This window comes from Colobus angolensis, unplaced genomic scaffold (assembly GCF_000951035.1).
Source record: "Colobus angolensis palliatus isolate OR3802 unplaced genomic scaffold, Cang.pa_1.0 Scaffold59, whole genome shotgun sequence".
Classification (NCBI taxonomy): domain Eukaryota; kingdom Metazoa; phylum Chordata; class Mammalia; order Primates; family Cercopithecidae; genus Colobus; species Colobus angolensis.
In genome coordinates, this window is record NW_012119487.1 from 11,248,304 (window position 1) to 11,249,311 (window position 1,008).

A 1,008-nucleotide genomic window follows, 5' to 3' on the forward strand; every position below is an offset into this window, starting at 1 on the left:
GCCAGGGCTGGGGGAACCCAGGGACACACGGGACGCCAGGGCTGGGGTGTGCGGAGGGCTCTGGCACCCCCGTGTCAGGGGCTCTGGTCCCTCCTCCTAGGAACGCTCCGATTGGTTCAGGCCTGGGAGCGGACCAGTTGGCACCGTGGGGATGCGAGTGCTTTGATTGGCTAACACTGGGCCCATCAGGGCAAGTCGGCCCCTCACCTGGGGTGCTGCAGGGCTGGGGTCCAGGCCGTTGACAGACATTGGGAAAGAGGCCACATGGGGCAATGTCTGCGAGAGAAGGGTGGGGAGCCGGGTTAGATGACAGTGACATGTCCGAACTCAGTGCAGCAATGGGAAACTCAGCCCCAGGAGCTTGCTGGGCTGGGGAGATGGACACTGGCATGTGGAGAGGCCCAGGCAGCAAGGGCTCATGAGACAGAAAACTGGAGAGGAGAGAATGGCACAGATGCCCAGAGGCATCCGCAAGGGGGTCCCCCTGGCGTCCTTGGCCCAGTGCCGGAGATGCAGAGACGCAGAAGTCACGTCAGAAACAAGAACCACCAGAGAAGATGGGCAGAGGAGTCTGGGAGTGCACGCAGAGCTGGGAATACCGCGTGTCCCCACCAGCCGAGTGTAGAAACCTTGTCAGAGGCCGGCATTGGAGAGTCCTCAGAAGGGTATCGAAGGGTACTAGGGGGAAAATTTTCCTGAAACCGAAGGCTTCTCTGGACCCACCCTCACAAAAGCTGAAAAGCAAACTGCAGACGGATCCAAATGATTACAAGTAACTTAACTGCCTGTGAGAACACATCCCAAAATGGTGTCAAGGAATCTAACACAATCCAGCACGCAACAGAACACTCTGGAGAGTGTTCACGAGACATGGGGGCTGGTCAAAAACAAGCAGGCGGCCGGGCGCAGTGGCTCACGCCTGTCATCCCAGCACTTTGGGAGGCCGAGGTGGGCAGATCATGAGGTCAGGAGATCGAGACCATCCTGGCTAACATGGTGAAACCCCGT